The following is a 25,572-nucleotide window of genomic DNA, read 5'->3' on the forward strand; positions in this document are numbered from 1 at the left end:
GCATTTGTGCCTTCATCTAAAAAGCCTATTCTGCCTGCATACTGATTCGCTAACATAAATTTATAAGTAACAAAAGACTGATGACTTGTTTTCTGTTTTCACTACTGATACAGCCTTTTCTTTGATTTTTTTTCTTTTTTTTTTTAAAGCCATTTGTATGGAAATTTGGGAAGAAGTTGTATTTACCTGTATTCTAGTAAAAATCTTATTCAGACATCCAAAAGCATTTATTTTAAGCAGTGTTGTATGTTGTACCCTTATGAAAATATCTATATCCACATCTCTGGATGTAATGTCTAAGGTGAATTGATATAAGTAGAATTATTGGCTCAAAATCATGACCATCTAAACCTTTTGATGTATATTGTCAAACTACTTTCCAGAAACGTAATGTCAAATTTTGAATTTCCTAATGTCTGGTTTTCATTTTGATAGGCTAAATTGTATCTTAATATTTAAGTAAATTTGAGTTTTCTTCCAGTGAGGTTGAACATAATTTCATAAAATAATTTAGTGTTTTGTCGATTACCTTTTCAGGTCTTCAATTTTTTTTTTAAAGTACATTTAATATGTCACTTATAAATTTGAAAGAGTTATTTGTATATTCAGAATACTAATGTCATATATATGAGTTGCGTTAGGCTTACTGCTATAATGAATAGACCATTAAAAGAAAAGTCTTTTATTCCTATGCAGATTTTTACTTAACATGGATTGAAGTAATTTTATATATGATTTTAACAAATGCCAACACAGGACTTTTTACAGATTTTACTAGTAAATTGTTATGTCTACTATCTTTACAGTAGATAACTTATACTACGTTAGTCCTCTTTTTTTTTTTTTTTTTTTTTTTTGAGACGGAGTTTTGCTCTTGTTGCCCAGGCTGGAGCGCAATGGTGCGATCTCGGCTCACTGCAACTCCTCCTCTCAGGTTTCAAGCAATTCTCCTGCCTCAGTCTCCCCAGTAGCTGGGATTATAGGCATGCACCACCACGCCCAGCTAATTTTGTATTTTCAGTAGAGATGGGGTTTCTCCATGTTGGTCAGGTTGGTCTCGAACTCGTGACCTCAGGTGATCTGCCCGCCTCGGCCTCCCAAAGTGCTGGGATTACAGGCATGAGCCACCGTGCCTGGCCTTTTCAATTTTTTTTAACCTCTAAATCTAACGAGTTAGTATATAAGTATTTTGCAAATATCTTTGTCAATGATTCCTTTCTTGGAGAGAGAATTTTTGTTGTTGTTGTTGTTATTTTTATTTCAGCACAATTATTTTAAGTTTTTTTTTTTAAGGAAAAAGACAATAAATTTGAAAAAACATTTATATGTATTGTGGCATTAAGGATGTGGCTCGAAAATCAGATTTTTCCATTACTGGAAGAATAAACATTCAGGTTCAAAATTCATGGAATGTATATGAGAAAGCTGAGTGAATTAAATTATTTCCCAAATTCAAGAACCAAACTGTATTAAAACTTAAAATGCTCTTGTACATCACAAGTTTTTTCTTATATGTTTTAAGTTATTATTTTTTCCTGTTTATCTCTATAAATCACCATGAAGGCAGGATCAACCTCTGTTTTGATCATCAATTTTTTCCCTTGGAAGCATACTTGACAAATATTGTCAGGTTAAATAAAATCTTTGTCAACTACAACAAAAAAATCTTAAAGTTTTATGTTACCATATTTTGTGTGTGCGTGTGTGTGCACATTCATCATATATTCAACAAAACTACATAGGTGGCATGTTTTCTGAGCCCTTGAATAGCTGGAAATTTCACTGTTTTGTAACATGGAAGAAACTTTTCTCTAAACTTCTTGGGTCCTAATTGTCCAGTACTCTTTCACTATTACTCCATTGCCCTTTGACCTTCTATTACATATGGTATAAAATTAAAACTGTCTCCTTTTAACAAAAAGTTTATAGGCTAGGGAAGGGACCTCATCTCTTTTTGAAATTCAACACTTCTACCGGATATGTCTTGACAAAGATCTTATTTGACTGAGTTTGGGAGTAGTACAGTGATTCCCTTAATTTATATAACAGATTACTATTTTAAAAACATTTTTTCTCACTTTTAAAAAAATACTGCTTTTGTTCTTCTTTATTCTTCCAGAGAAGTCAGGCAAAGCCACAGTCCACTCATAGACCTGAGAAAGATAAATCAATCCTTATTGTGAAGGTCATTTAATTTTGATTTCGTCGTTATGCATCATTATTGCCAAAAAAACTGATTAATATATTTAAAAACTCATACATTGAGAAAACACCAGAGACACTTAATTTAAAGTCTGAAATGAGACAAAGATACCACTATTGTCATTACTATTTAACATAGTACTGAGCTATAAGCCAATAAAATTAGATAGAAGAATGCAGTTACAGGAATGATAATAAAAATTGAAAGAAGTTTTACAGATGGCATGATTTTATATCTGGAAAACCCAAGAGAATCTGTGAAAAAACTACTACAAACAATAAAAGAATATGATAACATGACAGGAAATAATGATATGGAAATCAATACAATGAATAACCAATTAGAAGGCATAGCAGAGAAAATCCTATTTTCTATAGTAACAATAACAAAAACAACAGAAAGCCAGAAAAATGTTTATGCACAAACTTAAAACTGCTGTGCAAAATTAAATGAGAAAACTTAAAAATCCGATAAAAGACACGTAATATATTTAAACAAGTGAAAAATAAAATGTCAATTCTTTCTCAGTTATAAATTTGCATGATTTCTGTAAAAATATCAACAGGCTTATTTTTCTGCATTGATTATAAAGTTCATATAGAAAAATTAACAAATAAGAATTATAGGGAAACTCCAGCAAAAGGAAAAAAAAAAGAAGACTATTGGGAACACAGTCCTACCAGATATTTAAAAATATTATAAAGGCCCTATAATTAAATGCTTATTATTATTACAGATCTACCAATATAACAGGGTCCAAAGCCCGAAAACAGATCCAAATGCACGTGGAAAAGTAGTATACAAAGAATAGGACATTTCAAATGTATGCAGAAATAAGGACTTTTTGATAAGGATTATTAAGGCTAGTCATTTTGAAAGAGATAACTGAATCTATATTTCATACCATACTGCATGATAAGTTACAAATGGATCAGAAATGTAAATGTAAACACTAAAATCATCATGTACTTAAAGAAACAATAGATAAATTACTTTAAAACTTGAGGATGGAGAACAATTTTAACTATGATTCAAATAATTAATAGATTTGCAAATTAAAAGTTGCATTACAGAAAACACCATAAACAAGTAAAAACAACATACTGACTGATAAATAATATTTAAGACATAATACACACAAAGTTCCCCTATAATTATTGCTTGCTAATTTTTCTATATGAACTTTATAATCAATGCAGAAAAATAATATACATAGAGATCTTAAAAATTGAGGAAAATAAAACTATCAATAATTTTTTAACTGAATAAAATATATGAACAGACTATTCAAAGCAAGAAATGAAAATGGTCCTTAAACATGTGAAAAAAGATGTTCATCCTTACTCATAATAATACAAATGAGCATTAAAATTATACCTCGCATTTATCAAAAACCTAAAAATTTGACAACAAGCTCAGTTGTATGGAAACAGGAATATCCATGCATTGCTTACGGAAATGCAACAAGCTTTAACGTTTATGGTGAAGAACACAGCAATATCTGGAAAAACTTTAGGGAATTTATTACTCTTTCACCCAATTGGCTACTTGTAGGAGTCTATCCCAAATATACACCAGCAAACTTATAAAACTACTTAGGCACAAAATTATTATTTGTGGTTATATTTGTAATGCCACATGATTGGAAACAAATATCTCCCAATTTGGGACTGACTGGTAATCTATAGTGGACCTACATAATGTATTATTAGGTGGGTGCAAAAGTTATTGCGGTTTTTGCCATTACTTTTAATGTCAAAAACTGCAATTACTTTTGTACCCATCTAATAATATTGCACAACTGCAAAGTGTTAGGAACATATCCCTAAGCTGATATGTAGTGATCTCCAGGATATAATATGGGGTGAAAAAAAAAGAAAGGTGAAAAATTGTATACAAAATATGTTCTTTTGTGTAAGAAAAGGAATAAATGAATACAAATATACATGTTTTCTTACATTTCTAAAATAATCACTAGGTAGATAAATTTTAAAATAATAAAAATAGGTACTTATAGAAGAATTGAGGAAATAAGGTCGAGGAACTAGTGAATAAAAGGTCAGACACTACAGTAACTATTACAACACTGTTTTTGTCACAACTCTTCCATTTCTGGACTAAGTATAACATCACTGGAGAAAACAAGGAAAAGGCACCTATATCTACTTTCTGTAAGGTAAAAATGTTTGAATCATGTTTTGGTCAGAGTACAATTTGTTTTTAATTGAAATATTATTTACATTATGGCTACTGGAAATTTTGCAGAGAGTGCCAGTATTTTGATGACGAGTCCTACTTTTTTCAATCTGGCAATTTTATTCCTTTTTTTTTCTTTCTCTTCATAGGCATCTTGAAGGAAAAGAAAATCTAGAAACTGCATTAGACTGCTTATAAAATGTACACACTAACTAAATTATGAAATTGTACTATTAGTCTTTATGCTATATTTATAAAATCTAACAAGATATGTACTGGGGTTCAGTCTTCTTCTTAAAATGGCTTGGCTAATGTTGTTTGTTTATTTTATTCAGCTGATATTCCAATTCAATCCTGCAAAAGAATAAAACATTTCCCACTTGAAGTTTTACTTAAAATTACTTAACCCTCTAATTATTAAAGAAGACTTTAAAGATTTATTTGTTCTTGCAAGACCAGATCATGGTATACCTCTTCATTTGTAAGATTTCTCTTACATTGCTCCATATTTGTAAGTAACTTCCATAATATAATTTCATCATATTTATTGTTAATTTTTTCTCAATATTTTATATTTTTGTACCAGTTTTTATATAGGGCAGCTATTTATTTTGGTATATTTAGTTTTTATCCAGACGCTGCTATACCATTAGTTCTCATAAATGGAAAAGCATGTTGTTTACAAGTACTTATGATTATGATGCCAGGTTTTCAAAAGTTATAACCAGCATATCTGATTTGTGGCTTATTGATCTAATAAAATATCAGGCTCATAATTCTTTTCTCACGTCAATTTATAATGAGAATACCTTCAGAGTTGCATTTACATATGACGCTCGCTGTTCTTTGAATTGAGAGAACTTATCTATAGTTTGCTATTGGGGATTTTCTGATATCCTGTTCTTTGGACCCACTTTAAAAAGTGGGAATTCCAGCAAATCTCTTAGGAACACATTCCAATAATTAATAAACCTAATTATCAGGAAATACATTTATAACTCATTTGAATCTCTAGTGCTTCACTTCAAATCCACTACATCTGATACTATCCCTCATGAATTAAGGTAGTTCATTATAAACATTTTTCTCTGTAATAACCCATCTGATACAATATTGGAAATAATTAATCATATCTAATCTCAGCCTCCTCTCTGCTTGGATGAAAAATAAATAAAACTTATTTCAGATGGTACTTACATGTCTCTGAATCATCACTAAATTTTTGTTGGATGATTTTTCAGAACAGGGTAAATAGTCATATTCTTTCCAAACGCATTAGTGAATCTGTATGTGAAATGTTACTACTGGGAAATTTCTAAGTGAAAACAATAATGGAGAACTTGAATAGTGAGACTAGATAATGAGAAAATCCATCCTATTTAAATGTTTGCATACATGAGTTAATTGTTAATATAGCTAAAAGAAAACCTAGAGATGCTAAATTTGAGTGGCTTTTATAATAATAAAAAAAAATTTTTTTAAATTAAAAAATAATGCCAGTAAAAATATCTTACTAAAGGGAGAATGTGGATCATTTTTTGGAGTATTTTCAATGCAGGTACAACTAACTAAAGAAAAAAGAGAACTATGAAGACATGGACTTTAATAAACAATATTCATAATTATTAATAATTAAAAATAATTGCACCTCAATATTTTATAATATAATTCATGTATTTATACTCTTCGTTCTGAACTTCAAATAACTAAGGGGAGTTGAGAAATTATATATATATATGTATATATATTATATATATGGAGAAAATTGTGGTGTGATTTAGACAAAAGTAATTTTCCTTTAACTTTTTAGGCAAGTTGCATTCTTTTAAAATGTCAGATTGGATTCCTGTAATTGACATGCATCTGAGATTAAGCAGTTAGTGAGTAGAAGATGTAGATGTCAAGAAACATTGACATTATCAGTGAATCCCAGATTAATTTTGTTCTATCTCTCTGTGTTCATTATTCTTCATAAGAAAGTTATTACTCCTTCAATTATTCTCCTATATGCTTCAAAAATATTCAGTGAAGAGTATGCTCATTTGAACAAATACATCATGGGATAGGTTACAATTACTGTTATTACTTCCAGTTCCTTATATAACCATATATTTTATGCATGAAAAATGTTCAAGTGGACCCTTGGCCTGATGCTGCAAATTATTTAGTAATAATTTTTAAACTTATTATACCAGAAAAATGTTAATCAAAAGAGAATATTCTAATTTAACTCTAAACAATCATTAGGTAAAAGAAAATTCTTGGGAAATGAAATTTCTGACTTGAAAATAAATAAGCTTAGAAAATTAGTTTAGCTATATAAAAAATTTTAAGTATGCTGCATAGGAGGTTATATTTGCCAATCAAATACAACCATGGAGTTCTGATTACTAAAAATAATGTTAGGTGATTAGTCAAAGGTAAATATATACATTGGAAAGTATATATGAATTAGAATGGACTTTGTTAAATTCTATTAGTTAAATGCATAGCAGGGCAATAAAAATACAGATTAGGTATATAAGACTATATGGTCTGAAGTTCATACTTTAGATAATAAGGTAAAACTTTTTTCTAATTTTCAAAGAGCATTATTTTTATATACAAAGATTGGGAAGCCCAACATTTTAAAAGAGGACTACATTGATATTATACTCTCTCTCTCTCTTTCTCCCTCTCTTTCTGTCTCTCTCTCTCTCTCTGTCTCTCTCTCTCTCACACACACACACACACACACACACACACACGGTATATTGCTTTCAGAAGCAATTCTCAAGACTTGAGACAGATACGTACTTTATTTTAATTCATTGCTAGTTTTCCTGCTTGGTTTGGTAGATGCTAAATAAAGCTTGTTTCATCGATAAATAAATGTATATATTTGATAAAATCAGCTGAATGTATTTTTGATCAGTGCAGATTTTGAAACAAACTATAATAATGAAACACTTAGGGTAATATTAATCTTATTTATTTAAAAAATGTATTTTTATTTTAAAATTGGTTAACTTTATTTTCTTAGAAACTAAAAATTATACATTTCTGAATCACATTATTTAACTAAAATTTTCAATTTGATGGAAAAAAATGACTTTTTCTCTTGGTAGTCTTCCAGATATGTGCATTTTACTTCAATATTTATCTAGAGAAGCATTTTATAAGTATCCCAGGACTGTCTTTATCAGTGGAAAGTAATAAGTTAAATATAAACTCCTATCCTTAACCAATATTTTTCACCCTGGGTCTAACTCTGATAGACAGCTGTTCCTTCTTCACAGATTGTCAGTGACCTAAGCAAAGCATGAAGAAGTTCTAGTAATTAAGCAGAAGAATTAGGTTTTGAACTCTTAAACACTGAGTGTACTGTGATCACCCATAATAATTAAAGTAAAAAATCTTTCAAGTGTCACTAATTTAAATAGGGCTTTTGTTGTTTTATAAAATCCAATGGACCATTCAGAATAGCGGAATGGGTTTTTTTTTTTTTCTTCTTGCTATACCATCAGTGGTCTAATTCAGCCGTTATAAAACAATTATTCCTATTTTCCTATGGACTAAGCAGATTTGAAATATGAGGGGAAAATGGATATTATTGACTACTTTTGCTTTTTGTCCTTCTAATTAATTTGGATTTTTCAGTGAGAATGGATTGGGAGAGTAGTGGTTAGTATGCTTGTTATTTCATGATATGGACGAAGTGCTGATATAACTCATGGTTGATTCTGCTTTGAAATTTAAAAGCTTCTCTCACAAATATGGGACTTTTTTTTGGAATAAGCAAGTGAGAGTGTAAGGGCATTTATAGGTAATTAAGGATGATAGTAAGGATACATTTAAATGGTTTTTCTGATTTCCAAAACAATGTATTTTCACCTCTAGCCTCAGCTGCTTCTGCTAATAGAATGGAAGAAAGAAGCAGATGGCATTTATCTGGCACATACATACTTTATGTGAACTTTGAATACTCACTCATACAACACAGATTTATTGAGTTCTTACATGACAATTGCTGTTAATAGACACTTGAGATATAATGATGAACAGCACAGATAAACTCCTTACTCTCAAGGAATTTATAATCTATAAGGAGAAGATGGAAATTTAACAAACACACAAACTAGAAGAAGTTCTATATACATGGACTTTAAATTTTGTCTAAGATATTGTAGCTTGCAACAGAAAAATGTTCCACTAAAGAACAAAAAGACAACCCTGATAAAATAATTTTTACATTATAGGCATTAGAGAACTACTGAGATAACCAGAATTGGGGTGGGGGGGTGTAATCCCTGAAAAACAAGCAGTTTCAAGGTTAAGCAAACCAACATTTTGTAGCCAGTTTGCTTAGGATTCTAAACACAGGCAGTAAACTGATGAACACAGTATGGACCCAGAGAGAAGGCCTGTATTACTAGATCAAGAAGAAGCATGTAGTTATTATTGCCCCATGGGGATAAAGTGACAAAAAAGTAATCACTTAGACTGTTAGTAAGAAGGGTAGAACAAAGAACTGATGCCAATACCATCTCAATTTTCAGACAGAGTATTTGCCAAATTTTAAAACCACGTAAGACACAAGATTGAGAAACCAAGCACAAACTCTCAAAACTTAAAGAAAAATTTTCTATAGTCTCCATGTTAAACAGGATTAGGGTTCAGGGCTCATTTGTGAGCACCCCAAGTGTGGCTGGAGAGTTACATCCAAGATTACAGGTAAGCCAAAAGTATACAAAACCTTAGTAATGCTGAAATCCAGGTTCAAGCTCAACTTTGATTGGATTACAATAACCTATCTGCATTTTTTATGTTTAACAATGTAAAGATTAAACACATTTTGGAAAGCCTCCAAATCCTTAACAATTTTTCATACACAATATCTAATAATCAATAATCAAAGGCAAAGCTCCAGCCAAAAGAAAGAGAAAAAGTAGATAATAAAAAAGACCCATAGATGACATTGATTTTGGAATTAGAAGACAGGACTTAAAAATAGCTATGATTAACATGTTCGGGAAAATAGAGGAGACGTTAGAAAACAGATTTTCCTGAGAAACTTGGAATTTATAAAGATAAAGTGAAATTCGAGAACTGAAAAGTAGAGTGTGGATGGATGCTGCCAAAAGAAACATTAGTTGAATTGGCTTAAAAAAGACTGACCAGTGACCCCAGTAGGGAAACTATTCAAGTTGGTCATTTTCTACATCCAGTACAGCACATAAGATATCAAAGGATCAGATTGTGTGACATTTTAGATCAGTTCCACACTATATGGAAATGTTTGCAGAAGTTATTGGATCTGTATCCCCAGGAGTGAAAAATAGAAGGAGGACAAAGCAGCAGAAAATTAGACGAAATGAATCCTACAGAAGCCTCTGCATCCACTGAGGAAGGAATCGAGATCACAAAATCCAGAAGGCACTAGACTCCTATCTTTTGCATCTCAGAAATATGAGGCCCTTTTGCAAAAATTCTTTTGGTCACTTAACAGAATTTCTTTGCTTCTACTGTTTGTGCATTATAATGTATGAAATAGCTTATGTTTACATACACTGAAAATGATTATACTTATGTGTCTTTGAAGGTAAAATAGAGCTCTCAGCTGACCTAAAATATACGTGCAGCATGAGTGAAAACTAAACCTTTATTGCCTTATGCCTCTGAGATTACGTTACTGTGAGTTACTGACATGTAACCTAGCTTAATCCTGTCTGATACACTTCCCAGAATGATCTGGCCATATGCCCATTCTCCATGCTGTGCACCACTTTAGACACACTAGCCTTCTTGCTGTTCCTGAAACAAGCCAGATGCATCTTTGCTTCAATACCTTTGATCTTGACACCCCAAAGCTGTAATGCCCATTCCATCTGATCTCTGTATGGATCAGTCCCTCACTTCCTCCATGTCCTTTGTCAAAAATCACCTTTTCATGAAGCCTCCCCTACTGTGTCACCTAACATTTCAACTCTCTCAACAGAATCTCTCTGCCTCCACCTGGCTTAATTATTCTACATACAATTTGTCATCATCTAACATATTATATTTTTTCTATTTTTTTTATTTTGTTTCTCCTCCACTGCAACATAACTTCCATGAGGGCAGGAAGTTTTTTTAATAGTCTTCATTTTTCAGAACCATTTTAGATTTACAGCAAAATTGAGTTAAAGATACTGAGATAGCCCATATACCCCTGCCCCACACAACCACAGCCTCCCCATTATCAACATCCCCCGCTAATGTGGTACATTTGTTGCAACTGATGAACCTGCCTTGGCACATCATAATCACCCAAAGTCCATAGTTTACGTTAGGGTTCACTTTGGTGTTGTACATTCTGTGGATTTGGACAACTGTATAATGAATGTCATGTATCTACCATTATAGTATCATACCAAATACTTTGGCTGCCTTGAAAATGCTCTGTGCTCTGTCTACTAATTCTGCCTTCCTCAACCCTCAACTCAACTCTGGACAGCTACTGATCTTTTTAGTCTCCACAGTTTTGCCTTTTCCAGAATATTATATTGTTGAAATACAATATGTAACTTTTCTCAGATTGGCTTATTTCACATAGTAATGGGTGTAAAAGTTTCTTCCGTATTTTTACATGGCATAATAGTTTATTTTTTTTTAGTGCTGTATAATGTTGCATTCTCTGAATATACAATACTTTATCCATTCACCTACTGAAAGCTATCTTGATTGTTTCCAAGCGTTAGCAATTATGAACAAAGCTACTATAAATATCTATGTGTAGGTTTTTTTTGTGAAAATAAGCTTCTGATTCCTTTGGGGAAGTACCAAGAACTTCTACTGCTCTTGGATCATATAGTAAATACTTGTTTAATTTTGTAAGAAACTGTCAATCTCTATTCCAAAGTGGGTGTACCATTTTATATTCTCACCGGTAATGAATGAGAGATCTGGGTGCTCTATATCCTCACCAGCATTTGGTGTTGTCAGTGTTCTTCATTTTGGTCATTCTAATAGGTGTGTAGTAATAATTCATTGCTGCTTTAATTTTCATTTCCATAATGACGTGACATGGAGAGTATTTTAAGTGTGAATTTGCCATCTGTATACCTGTTAATGTCTTTGGTCCATTTTTAAATCAGCCTTTTTGTTTTCTCCTTTTGAGTTTTACGAGGTTTTTTGTTTGTGTTTTGGTTAATAGTCCTAAGGCCTGCAAATATTTTCTCCCAGTCTTTGGCTTCTCTTCTCATTCTCTTCCCATTTTCTTTCACAGAGAAGTTTTTAACTTTAATGAAGCGCAGATTATCAATTATTTTTGTCATGGATTGTACCTTTGGTGTTGTATCTAAAAAGTCAAAACCAAATCCAAGGTTATCTGGATTTACTTCTATGTTATCCTCCAGGAGTTTTATGTTCTTGTGTTTTAGGCCTGTGACCTATTTTGAGTTAATTTTTGTGAAGGGCATAATGTCTGTGTCTACACTGATTGTTTTGCATGTGGACGTCTGGTTGTTCCAGCAGGGCAAGATTTTTTTGTCTACTTCTGAACTAAGTCCTCGTCGCCTAAAAAAGTGTCTGCTGCATAGCAGGCTCTCAATACATCTTTTTTAATGAAATAATATACATTTTATTGTGTTTGTGAATGAGTCACAATAATATAAACACAAAATAAAAATTCACTTGGATTAAGAAATACTCTTTTAATGTATATCTATAGGAAAATTATTTTGTACTAGAAATTTGTTAGTGTGAGCTCATTTTTTAAGTTTGTTTTTTATCTAAGAGCTGAAATCAGGAAATTTGAAAGGGTAGAAGATTCAATTAAGAGATGAGGATGGGAATAGTTGAAAGAGAGAAAGAGAGAAGAAAGAAAAGTAGCATGGCCAGATAATCAAGGAATCAACTTTTTAAATCCTGAAAGCTTTATGGCCAAAATATGCTAAGGACTCAGTGCTACGCCAGCTTTCTAGAAAAGAAATGTCTTCAAGAATGTCAAAAAACTATGGTCAGTGAGTTGGATCTTAGCATGAGAGTCTGGTGCTTTTACATGAACAAACAAGGCAACACTCATTTCACTCAATTGTTATAGAGCAAATTAATATTCATTAGATAAACTTTGTTCAATTCTTATTATGTTCTGGAAAAACTACCAGACATTTTCACTTTAATTATGTCATTTAATCTTCATAAAAATCTTGAAAGAGACAGAGCCAGGGGTGAAATTCAGCTCTGCTTGACTATGGAGCACGGAGAGTTTGTCAGATACAGTCTTTTGATAGATGGTGCAACGTCCCAATAGGACATTAAGGACTATTTTTATGTTATATAGAAAAAGAGGTGGAAGAAACCCTCTTCAATGCCAAAATGTATGCACAAAAACCTACAAACGTATTATTATTTGTTTTTTTAAAAGAAATTTATTGGTTTTTAAATGGCTCAAATTGCAAATAAACAAATCAGGTCGTGGCACCAGCCTAAGACACATGATGCATCTTTGTCAGTTGGCTTCATAGCACTTCAGTATCCAGGAGAGAAAAGGTCTCAAAGCAAAGTCACAATGTTAGTGGTTAGGACCCCTGGTTAAATAAGACTATAACGAGTATACAGGGAGATTGCTAGACCCACTGGCCAGTGTTACATTGGTTACGAATTCTGCACATGGCATAGCCTATGAGAAATAAGAAAGATGTACATCTCAAATTCTTTAAGCATAAATATTTAACATGAGAAGCTGGATGTCCTAACTAAAGAGCAAATTCCTAAAAAGCCTATTTTTAACTTTACGTACACACACACCTATTACCTGGACTGCCACCTGAACACATCTTTGACCTGTTGAAAGTAGGACTGAGCAAAAAGAAAAAAAAATACTCTGTTGAATCGACTGTCCTAGCCCCACTGTAAAGAGGAAAAAAAAAAATCTGACAGTGGCGTATTTCCCACTGAAATTATGTCCCCAAATAACATGCTAGAATTCTTCTAGCTGGGACACCACGCAATGGTGACACAGCCTAATGTTTGGTCAGTGTGTGCCAAACATATTTTCTGCACTGTATCCCGGTTTGACTGCTTGATGTTAACTTCTGAAAATGTAGCTACAGTGTTCTTCATTATGAACATAAAGACAAAATTTACTCCTAATAATTCCTATATAAAACTGTAACTTCATGAATACAAACTTGGAAATGAACAGATGGCAAGCATGAATATTTTCCCAAAGTGTTCCAGTGCAAAATACATTCACATTATTGACATTTTCTTCCTGTGCCCTGCTCCTAGGAGATTAAAAACTTAACACTTACATATTCACCACTGGCAGAGAGTGATTTCCAGGAACCAGCATCTTAGAGAAAAAGAGAGTTCATTCAAACTGCTGCTGAATCCTCGCAGTCAAAAATTCTCTTACAACTACATGCTGGTCCTTCATTTTAAATGACCTTGCAGTTTATTAAAAGCGATCAAAGAGATCTGGAATCTTATTTTCAAGAAACAGAGAATAGCCAACATTTTAAATTTAGGCAGAGTCCTAGCAGCCAGTTACTTCTCAAGGATCTTCTATGCAAAAGCAGCACTCCATGCTGGGCATATATTTTCTCACCACGACACACAGGGCAGTGGAACCTTGGTGTCAGTAAGAACACATCCAGAATGATATAACCGGATATTTTTCAGTTTCTAAATTAAGGTATATTCAAAAATTTCCATGTACACGTTTACAGCACTTTTCTAAATTAGTCACCAGGTAATTAAAGCAGATTCACAGATGAATTACTCTCAGTTTAACTACATGCAACAACCATACCAATAACTTTTTCTTCTAAATTTTGCATAACGATGGTTTAAAAAAAGTGGTACAGTTTATCATGTTCACAATTGTCATTTTTCAAGGTAGTAGAAGACCAATATATTTTTAAATGACATAAAATTTAAGCTTTATTAAAAAAATACGAGAGAAAGTCACCTTTCCTCCCATTACCTACCCCCATCTCACCTCTTTATTTTACATTTCAAGAAAGACTGCCCGAGAAACACAAGCTCATATTGCTACATTCAGGACGATGATAAATGCAGGCCATAATGAAATAAGTTGAAATTTGCTTCTTGGTGAAGCCACATTTATTTCTTTTTTAAGTAAATTTGACTTTTATTGCAGTTCCAATTCATGCTTTTAGTGATATACAACAATTTCCAAAATGTTAAAGTAATTTCAGTAATTGAGCCTTCAATGGCAATGCTTATAAATTGTATTTATTAGTATGGTCAAGATAAGAAAGGAATTTGGACTTTGATTATAAAATGCAGCATCTTTCTCTGATTCTCTTGGTTGAACTTTTCCTCTTCTTTTTTCCATTCTTTTCTTTGCCGTCTTCCATCTTTTTTCCTCGAATTTCTCTCATTAAATCAAAAAATACCCTGTCAACATTAGCTCGTGTTTTAGCAGATGTTTCCACATAGTTAACATTCCACTGGTCAGCTCTGTTTTTTGCCTCTTTTACAGAAACCGGCCTTTTATCTTCTAAATTTGATTTGTTACCAACCAGTAGAAATGGAACATTCTCATCTTCTTTTACTCTTAAAATCTGCTCCCTGAAGTCAGCTGTAGCTGCAAAGGATTCCATTTCTGTAATAGAGAAGACACAGAAACCCCTCTCTGCTTCGGAAATAGTTGTCCCTAATTGCAGCATAGTCCTCCTGCCCAGCTGTTTCTAAGATATCGATCTGTACTTCCTCGCCATCCAGTACTACTTTCTTCCGATAGGTGCCTTATTTGATAAGCTCATAGTCCTCCACAAACTCATCGTACATGAACTGTAGAGTCAGAGCTGCCTTGCCCACACCGGCACTGCCCACCGTGATGACTTTGTGTAAGGCCAAATTATTCTGACCCTTGGGCTTATTTGCGGGCATCTTGTGTTGTAGTTCTCACCAACAGGTTAGGAAGAATCTGCACCGTGAGCCAGTCCACCGCCCCGAGGGCTCCGGAAGCAGCGGGTGCGTGGCTCTGGCTGGTGGGTGCTCGGCTCTCATCGCCTGCGAGGCCCCGCACTGGGAGCAGTCGAAGGAGGAGTCTTTATTATTTCTGTTTCACCTATGATGAATATGATCCTTAGTTGGCCAGGGTCACAAAGTTTTTAAGAGGTAATACCAGAATTCATACCCAGATAGTTCTGTCTCCTAATGTAGTGCTTTTCAAATATTGACATGCATGAGATTCGCTAGGATATATTACTAAATGCAGCTGTTTATTCCATGGGTCTAAAGTGTATCTGAGATTCATTGTTTCCAACAAACTGCCAGGTGATCTCAATGTTGCTGCTGATGTACCCCACTTTGAGTAGCAAGGTGCTTAAAAGTTGAATCCTGAGATATGGAAAGGATGATAAATACCAGAGTAGCCTGTTTGAGCATTTGGAATCACACAAAAAGAGTAATTAGTATCTTGTCTTATTTTTTTCTCCTACAAGGTACAAATCTCAGTAAGCAGCAAGACCGTTTATTACACATCCTCTAACATAGAGAAACAATCAAGAGTTGAACAAAAATAATGGGATAATGGACATAAGCAACCAAACCATGTCATTCTCTTCTGGGGAAGCAGGGGTGGTGGTGGAAAAAGCCCTTGGGTTTCAGCAGGCTTTTGCAAATGGCTTCTGTATCAATTACCTGTGGGTTTGACCACATCTCTTCCCCCATAAATCAGGATGCTATGTTGATTACTGAGAAAGGAAGTAAAATGGAAAAATATTCCTTTTTATTATGATTTTGCAGAAACTGAGCATACCCTGCATGAGACTGCCTAAGTCATGGTGCTTAACTGTGCTTAAAAATTTTGCATCTTAGTTAGATATCAGTCCTTATCCTGACAGAAAACAATATATTGAAAAGGCCAAGCAATAATCCTTCAAGTGCTTCTAAGTGTTCAAGTGAAGGAAAGGGTTATTCATCTTCCTTTAAATCAGAAGCTAGAAATGATTCAACTTAATCAGTAAGGCATGTCAAAAGCCAAGACAGGCCAAAAGCTAGGCCTCTTGCACCAAACAGTTGGCCAAGTTGTAAATGCAGAGGAAAGATTATTGAAAGAAATTAAAAGTGCTACCCCAGTGAACCCATGATTAATTAAAGCGGAAAAAAAAAAGGGCCAGGTGCGGTGGCTCATGCCTGTAATCCCAGCACTTTGGGAGGCCGAGGTGGGCGGATCACGAGGTCAGGAGATCGAGACCATCCTGGCTAACATGGTGAAACCCCATCTCTACTAAAAAATACAAAAAATTAGCTGGGCGTGGTGGTGGGTGCCTGTAGTTCCAGCTACTCAGGAGGCTGAGGCAGGAGAATGGTGTGAACCCAGGAGGCAGAGCTTGCAGTGAGCCAAGATCGAGCCACTGCACTCAAGCCTGGGCGACAGAGCAAGACTCTGTCTCAAAAAAAAAAAAAAAAAAAAGAAAAGAAAAGAAAAAGAAGCAGCAACCTTACTGCTTGTCTGGGAAAGTTTTATTTATTTATTTATTTTTATTTTTAGTGATCTGGATAAAAGAAGAAAGTAGCCACAAAAGTCCCTTGCCAAAGCAGAATTTAGAGCAAGGTCCCAACTCTCTTCTATCTTATAAAGGCTGAGAGACGTGAAAAGGCTGTAGAAAAAATGTCTAAAGCTAGCAGAGGGTGGTTCATAAGGTTTAAGAAAGGAAGCCATGTCCACAGCATCAAATACAAGGTAAAGTGTCAAGTGCTGATGGAGAAGTAGCAGGAAGTTATCCAAATCTACCTAAAAGAACTGATGAAAGTGGCTGTAACTAAACAATAGAATTTTTTAATGCAGATGAAACGGACTTTGGAAAAAAAATGCCAGGTAGGACTTTAATAGCTAGAGAGAAGAAGTCAATACCTGGTTTCAAAGTGTGAAAGAACAGGCTGACTCTCTTGCCACAGGCTAATGCAGCTGATGACTCAAAGTTAAAGGCAGTACTCAAGTACTCATTAAGCATTCCAAAAATCTTAGGGCCCTTGAGAATTATTCTAAATCTACTCTGCCTGTGCTCTATAAATGGAATGACAAAGCCTGGATGACAACACATCTGTTTACAGCATAGTTTGCTGAATATTTTAAGCCCACTGTTGAGACCTACTGCTCAGAAAAAAAGATTCCTTTCTAAATATTACTGCTCATCAAGAATGCACTTAGTCACCCAAGAGCTCTAAAGGAGAAGTACAATGAAGTTAATACTGTTTCCATTCCTGATAACATAATACCTATTCTGAAGTCTGTGGATCAAGAAATACATTTTGTAAGGCTAGAGTTGCCATAGATCACTATGGATGTATATGGACAAAATAGATGGATAAACTTCTAGAAAAGATTCAGCATTTTAGATGCCATTAAAAGCATTTGTGATTCATGGAAGGAAATAAAAATATTAACATTAACAGCAATTTGAAAGAAGTTGAGTCCAACCCTCAGAGATGACCATGAGGAGTTCAGACTCCAGTGAAGGAAGTAATTGTGGGTGTGGTGGCTATAGCAAGACAATTGGAAGTGGAGGAGTTCGTAATGTTACTTAATTGCTGCAATCTCATAAAACTTGAATGAATGAAGCATTGTTTCTTATGGATGAACAAAGGAAGTAGTTTCTTGAGACGGAATGTACTTCTGGTGAAGATGTTGTGAATATTGTTGAAATGACAACAAAAAGGCCAGGCGTGGTGGTTCATGTCTGTATTCCCAGCACTTTGGGAGGCTGTGGCAGGTGGATCACGTGAGGTCAGGAGTTATAGACCAGCCTAGCCAACAGGGTGAAACCCTGTCTCTACTAAAAATACAAAAATTAGCCAGTCATGGTGGTGTGTGCCTGTAATCCCAGCTACTCAGGAAACTGAGGTGGGATAATGACTTGAACCCAGGAGGCGGAGGCTGCAGCGACTTGAGATCATGCCACTCCACTTCAGCCTGGGCAACAGAGCGAGACTCTGTCTCAATTTAAAAAAAAAAAAAGAAAGAAAGAAAAGAAATAAATAAATGAAATGACAACAAAGTATTTAGAATAGTCATAAATTTAGTTGATAAACTAGTGGCAGAGTTTGAAAGGATTGAATCCAAGTTGAAAGAAGTTGTGCTGTGGATAAACAGCCACCAAACATCATTGCATGCTACAGAGAAATTTTCATGAAATGAGGAGTCCATTGATGTGGCAAACTTCATTGTTGTCTTATTTTAAGGACACCAATAACAGACAAACAGAGAGCCAAATCACGAGTGAACTCCCATTCACAATTGCTTCAAAGAGAATAAAATACCTAGGAATCCAACTTACAAGGGACGTGAAGGACCTCTTCAAGGAGAACTACAAACCACTGCTCAATGAAATAAAAGAGGATACAAACAAATGGAAGAACATTCCATGCTCATGGGTAGGAAGAATCAATATCATGAAAATGGCCATACTGCCCAAGGTAATTAATAGATTCAATGCCATCCCCATCAAGCTACCAATGACTTTCTTCACAGAATTTGAAAAAACTACTTTAAAGTTCATATGAAACCAAAAAAGAGCCTGCATCGCCAAGTCAATCCTAAGCCAAAAGAACAAAGCTGGAGGCATCATGCTACCTGACTTCAAACTATACTACAAGGCTACAGTAACCAAAACAGCATGGTACTGGTACCAAAACAGAGATATAGATCAATGGAACAGAACAGAGCCCTCAGAAATAATGCCACATATCTACAACTATCTGATCTTTGACAAACCTGAGAAAAACAAGCAATGGGGAAAGGATTCCCTATTTAATAAATGGTGCTGGGAAAACTGGCTAGCCATATGTAGAAAGCTGAAACTGGATCCCCTCCTTACATCTTATACAAAAATTAATTCAAGATGGATTAAAGACTTAAATGTTAGACTTAAAACCATAAAAACCCTAGAAGAAAATCTAGGCATTACCATTCAGGACATAGGCATGGGCAAGGACTTCATGTCTAAAACACCAAAAGCAATGGCAACAAAAGCCAAAATTGACAAATGGGATCTCATTAAACTAAAGAGCTTCTGCACAGCAAAGGAAACTACCATCAGAGTGAACAGGCAACCTACAAAATGGGAGAAAATGTTCGCAACCTACTCATCTGACAAAGGGCTAATATCTAGAATCTACAATGAACTCCAACAAATTTACAAGAAAAAAACAACCCCATCAAAAAGTGGGCAAAGGACATGAACAGACACTTCTCAAAAGAAGACATTTATGCAGCCAAAAAACACATGAAAAAATGTTCACCATCACTGGCCATCAGAGAAATGCAAATCAAAACCACAATGAGATACCATCTCACACCAGTTAGAATGGCAATCATTAAAAAGTCAGGAAACAACAGGTGCTAGAGAGGATGTGGAGAAATAGGAACACTTTTACACTATTGGTGGGACTGTAAACTAGTTCAACCCTTGTGGAAGTCAGTGTGGCGATTCCTCAGGGATCTAGAACTAGAAATTCCATTCGACCCAGCCATCCCATTACTGGGTATATACCCAAAGGACTATAAATCCTGCTGCTATAAAGACACATGCACATGTATGTTTATTGCGGCACTATTCACAATAGCAAAGACTTGGAACCAACCCAAATGTCCAACAATGATATACTGGATTAAGAAAATGTGGCACATATACACCATGGAATACTATGCAGCCATAAAAAATGATGAGTTCACGTCCTTTGTAGGGACATGGATGAAACTGGAAATCATCATTCTCAGTAAACTATTGCAGGAACAAAAAACCAAACACCGCATATTCTCACTCATAGGTGGGAATTGAACAACGAGAATACATGGACACAGGAAGGGGAACGTTACACTCTGGGGTCTGTTGTGGGGTGGGGGGAGGGGGGAGGGATAGCTTTAGGAGATATACCTAATGCTAAATGACAAGTTAACGGGTGCAGTACACCAGCATGGCACATGTATACATATGTAACTAACCTGCACATTGTGCACATGTACCCTAAAACTTAAAGTATAAAAATAATAAAATTTAAAAATAATAAAAATAATTAAAAAAAAAGAAAGAAACCCAGCCTTCTGCAACCACCATCCTGATCTGTCTGCAGCCATCAGCCTCGAGGCAAAACCCTCTACCAGCCAAAAGATTACAACTTGCTGAAGGCTTAGATGATTGTTAGCATTTCTTAGTATTTTTAAATTATTTTTAAATTAAAATATTTTTAAATTAAGTATTTTTTAATTAGTATTTTTAAATTAAGTATTTTTAAATTAAGTTATGTCTATTTTTTATATATAATGCTACTACACACTTAGACTACACTGTAGTGTAAACATCATTTTCATATGCACTGGGAAAACAAAAAATTTGTGACTCACTTTATTGAAGTGGTCTGGAACTGAACCCACAGTATATTTGAGGCATGCCTGTACTGTGAGTTACATTTTGTAATAATAGTCAATGAACATTTGCAATATAACCTATTCATGACCTATTACTTGTGTTTTAAAAATTTTATTCAGTTATATTAAATCGATTTGCATAATTAGAATGTTATTCATTTGACAATAGCTGATGATCCATAGTATGGTAGAGATTAATTTTAAATAACTCAAAACTGATTTTGGAGAGCTTTTACATTATATTGGCATTTCAGTGAAACTTGATATTAAAAATTGTGTTCCGTTGCCTTCACTGGTTACTTAGCAATTAACATAAAGTTTTCAAAAAGCCTATATACATTTGAGAAGCAAGAAACAAAATTGAGAAAAATAAGAAACCAAACATATGGTGTTTGAATTGTTTTTTAAATTAGGGACTGTATTTATAGTTGCTATGTTTGAGTTACTCATATGCAACTGAGAAATTGAATTTTATTTTCCCTCATTGGTTATTATAGTCAAAACTACAAAGTTATTATTTTATTTTTAATCATTGTCTTTTCCGTTTTCTGCATTACATTTCTCTTGAAGCTTATAGAATTTACCGTGTCAGTCTCCTCCCCAGGGCGACAGTGTCATTCTCTAGAACTTCTGAAAACACATGAACCATGCTTCTTCATAAGTTTTTAAAATATTATTTTCTTTTGATTTGCCATATGAAAATACTGCAAATTAGTTATAATAATCCCATTTCTATGGAAATATTGTAGATATTATTTAATTAATCTTGCTAGATGCTGAACAATTCATGAACTGCTTGCTGAAATTCAATAAGCAATTCATGAATACTTGAATTAAGAGTTATTTAAGTCAGAAACTGGTAAATACCATCAATGACAAATATGATTCCATCAAATTCAAACTGGTTATGAAATATCTCAGTTTTTAAACTCACCCTGAATGCACTCAGCAGTGAGAAAGATGAGGCGTGAGTACAAGGTAACGAATTCATTTTCTTAGGTGGTTTGTAAAACCAGCTCTCTGAACACAATTCAAGAAGAGGAGCTCCAAAAATGTTTTTTTTTTCTATTTTTTAAGTGGAAATCTTTTTTTTTTTAATTATACTTTAAGTTTTAGGATACATGTGCACAACGTGCAGGTTTGTTACATGTGTATACATGTGCCATGTTGGTGTGCCACACCCATTAACTCGTCATTTAGCATTAGGTATATCTCCTAATGCTATCCCTCCCCCCTCCCCCCACCCCACAACAGGCCCCAGTGTGTGATGTTCCCCTTCCTGTGTCCATGTATTCTCATTGTTCAATTCCCACCTATGAGTGAGAACATGTGGTGTTTGGTTTATTGTCCTTGCGATAGTTTGCTGAGAATGATGGTTTCCAGCTTCATCCATGTCCCTACGAAGGACATGAACTCATCATTTTTTATGGCTGCATAGTATTCCATGGTGTATATGTGCCACATTTTCTTAATCCAGTCTATCATTGTTGGACATTTGGGTTGGTTCCAAGTCTTTGCTATTGTGAACAGTGCTGCAATAAAATGTTTTAAGCCATGGTAACATAATTATCATCAACATACAGTCTCCAAGGGCAATTCCTAAGAAGGTCAACACTCATTGTGGTATTTGTTAATGATTTTTTTTTATTATTTTATTGTCATATTTTGTAAATTGGTGTAAAGGCACTTTGAAACAGAAGGAATGCCTCTCAGAGATCCTGGGAGAGCGTGACGCAGGGAGCCTTATTCATATCTGAGTATTGAAAAAAGAAAATAAAGTCATTCCCCTTGTATATCAGTGTACATCCGTGTCCTGCTATGGATACATTTTTAATTGCTCTCCTTAAAAGCTTGATCCAAAAGTCTTTGAAGTAAGCAGCCCTCTACTTTTATCCTATTACAAGTGAACAGTCTCTCAATCCTGCCCTGATTCTTAGAGCCAGGGGAAGAAAAGCATTTGGAAATTGTTCTGAAATATAGTTTCTACTAACATTTTCCTATGGGTGATCTTACTAGCCTATTAAACATTTGTAATCACACAGAGCTTAAAATACGGAACTGCAAACATGTTAGCACAGTATGTAATCTCACTGCTCAGAAGGGGTCCAGCACTCACAGTGAGCTTATTTCCAGAGCTCTAGCTGCACCAGCTCTCCAGGGAGCTAAAGCTGCCAGTCCACCCTCCTAACTCCCTTGGAGGAGAATAGGTGGTAGCAACAATTCGTGTGGGCGGAAACTGAAGAAATGGAAGAATACAGTAGAAGAGGAGGGGAAGGTAGCACAGGCATGACAGTGACGGAATAAATGACACAGCTTGAATTCAACGGTGCTTCTGTCCCTGTTTTTAGACAGAAGATGCATGTAACTTCCCCCTCCCTCTTTTTAAATTAGCAAACATCATCCTTACTAAGCACCTGGCTGCCTTGATTCTAGACCACATCAGCATCTCCTTTGATACATCATTCTAATACAAAATATGAATGCAGTTTCACTGCTTTTAGAGATTCACTGGGAGTCTACTGATATTTTCCCAAGTACAAGAACACTTAAAAATACATCTTTGTATCAGAATTTCAAGCACTGGAATAATAAAGGATGATGACAAGAATGAGCAAATGGTTTAGGAGAAAATCACAGTCTACTTTCCAAAGTAACAGTTTTAAAAATCCTATTCCTAGCACAAAATTACAATTGAAATGAAATAATAGATTATGTTAATTAAGTGCTATGTTTCCAGCTTTTTTCTGTCTTCTTCCAAAGAGGGTCAGGGGAATATGAAATATAGCATGATTTGTTTGGGATGACATGAATAGCCCAATTATACAAATATATTTCTGGTTGGTTTGGTAAATATTGAAAATTTTGTTATATCAATATATTAGTATTCCCTTTTCTTCAACAACACAGATGTTTAAATCCCCTTTGGCTGCTCATGCAAATTCATCCTAACCACCAGTTCTGTACCTTGCTGCAATTATCTTTAAAAACACAATTCCCAAGGTAGACTGTTTAAGGCTGGGTGGAAGGGTTGCCCTTCGTATTTCTTACACACAATCAGATAGATTATTGTTCATGTGAAAGCCTGTGAACCCTCCCACACAGGAGGGCGATCTCTCCACAGCTGTGATAGTTTCTGACTGTAGCTACATTCTTCAGAGGATAGCGTGCTGTTACCACCCATTACTTTAGCTCAGTCTATACATAATGCAAGATGGGAAGGTGTGGAAGTTTTAAATGCCCAGTTTCTTTTGACTCCTGAAGACATTCACAGTAGTGGTAGCTTAGTCAGTTCTGTGTGTATGGCTTATACCATGAATCAGAACCACTAGTAATTTGATATCTCTCTTCCACTTTAGTGTATGTGAAAGCTTGCGTACAAAAAGAAGGGACAACAACTATGCAGGAAGGAGGACAGGTAAATATAAACATAGAAAGGTAGCCGAGTTAAATTAACTCCTAATTCTTTTAGGACACTTTATAATGGAAAAATAATCATAGTGCAAAATTGATGTAATTAAAAGTTATGCATGCAAGAAAATGTTGAATTACTTGTACATTTCAGAATCTACACTCCAAGTATAGATGTAGATACCCTCTTATTTTACTTTTGATAAGTGCTTTTTACAACTTTCAAGTTTCAAATATGTTCTAAACTCTGTGCTACAGACCTAATGTGAAAATAGCTTATTCTAAAATTGTCCTTCTGTTACTGTTACTGCATGTATCCACTTTTGAAAATTAGATTGCTTAATATCTTGAAAATTTATGTTGAAAAAAATCTCATGAATAAAATATTCAATAGGATTGCCATTTGACAATGTGTGATAATGAATCCCAGTACTACAGTAATGTTATAAAATTGTAATCTCACATTTGATGAAAAATATTCCAAATGCAAACTAAAAATCTTTGGCATATCTTATCATTTTTAGCTGTATTGAACACCATCAAATTATCAGGGAGTCTGGTAAAGATGACTCAATTAAAGGTCTATCTCTTTATGTAAAAGTTTCTAGTTTATTTAAACTCTTAAAAATTTAACGGATTATTTGAGATTCACAGAAAATACATTTCAGTTTCGAAGAAGGTATCTATTTCAAAGACTATCTAAACACTTTTTTTAGCTTTAGTCAGGAAGTTATTTTGTGAAATAATATATATTATTGGTTAAGATCAAGGAATATTGATTCAGGCCTACCTGAATTTCACCCTACGTTCTTCTATCATTTAGTTGTTTTGGGGGCCTGGAAACATCATAAAGTCACAAACTCTTGATTTTAAGACTTATAAAATGTAGATGACAAAAATTGATCCCATAGGAATTTTTCTGAGGATTTAAATAATATAAGTAAGTTGTTAAGAACAGTGCCTGGGACGTGAGGTGCTATTATTATTACAAATCAAAGGTAAAGTTTAAATTACTATAGATTAAATAGCAATCTCATTAGAGAACATCAGAATGATTGCAAAGTCAGTATAAAATATCATTGTGCTACATTTGGGAAATTATTAAATACCTCCTAATAGCCAATGCCCAAATTTTTACGATAGCCAAGAACCAACATTATTAAATCTTGAGGAAACAGAATATCTACCAAATACATGGGTTGAACTAGCTGGTCTCTATTATCAACAGTAGTATTGACCTAAAATCAAGAAGTTTAAACAGTTCATGCTTAAAAGAAGATTCAAGCTATCTAACATGTAAGGACAATGAAGCCAGCACCCCAAAAATCTTATTTTCTTGAAATGAAAATAAAAATGTCAGAGACATTTGAGATGAGGTCTTTCCTTCCTCCAGTAGAGA

At 34.3% G+C, this 25,572-nt stretch overlaps 1 long non-coding RNA gene and 1 pseudogene across 2 annotated transcripts in view; one reads left to right on the plus strand and one right to left on the minus strand.

Annotated features, from left to right (window-relative positions):
- Nucleotides 1–25,572, plus strand: part of LOC100173798 (uncharacterized) — a 135,567-nt gene that overhangs the window by 72,474 nt on the left and 37,521 nt on the right. Inside the window, 1 exon segment of one of the 2 annotated variants that reach the window (NR_145678.1) lies at nucleotides 24,122–24,180. This is a non-coding gene — a long non-coding RNA (uncharacterized LOC100173798). 2 annotated transcript variants of the gene reach the window in all.
- LOC100444403 (ras-related protein Ral-A-like) lies at nucleotides 14,606–15,280 on the minus strand (annotated as a pseudogene).

This window comes from Pongo abelii, chromosome 10 (genome assembly GCF_028885655.2).
Source record: "Pongo abelii isolate AG06213 chromosome 10, NHGRI_mPonAbe1-v2.0_pri, whole genome shotgun sequence".
Lineage (NCBI taxonomy): Eukaryota > Metazoa > Chordata > Mammalia > Primates > Hominidae > Pongo > Pongo abelii.